Raw genomic sequence first — 574 nt, 5'->3', positions numbered from 1 at the left:
TCATTCTCGTTCTAATCCTATCCTCATCCTCATCCTCATCCTCATTCTCGTCCTCCTCTTATCCTAATCCTCATCCTCATTTTCGTCCTCCTCTTATCCTCATCCTCGTCCTCATGCTCTTGCTCATCCTCATCCTATCCTCATCCTCATTCTCATCCTCCTCATATCCTCCTCCTCCTCCTCATCCTATCCTCATCCTATCCTCGTGCTCATCCTATCATCATTCTCACTCTCGTCCTCATCCTATCCTCATTCTTATTTTCGTCCTCCTCCTTATCCTCATCCTCATTCTCGTCCTTATCCTATCCTCATCCTCATCCTCATCCAATCCTTTTCCTTATCCTCATCCTCTTTCTCACCCTCGTCCTCATTCTATCCTCATCCTCGTCCTCGTCCTCATCCTCCTCTTCATCCTATCCTCATTGTCATCCTCCTCCTATCCTCATCCTCATCCTCTTCCACATTCGCATTCTCATCCTCATCCTATCCTCACCCTCATCCTCATCCTCATCCTATCCTATCCTCATCCTCGTCCTCATCATCATTCTTATCCTCATCCTATCTTCATCCTCTT

The sequence above is a fragment of the Lupinus angustifolius genome, chromosome LG05 (assembly GCF_001865875.1).
Source record: "Lupinus angustifolius cultivar Tanjil chromosome LG05, LupAngTanjil_v1.0, whole genome shotgun sequence".
NCBI classification, from domain to species: domain Eukaryota; kingdom Viridiplantae; phylum Streptophyta; class Magnoliopsida; order Fabales; family Fabaceae; genus Lupinus; species Lupinus angustifolius.
This window is presented reverse-complemented; position numbering follows the sequence as displayed.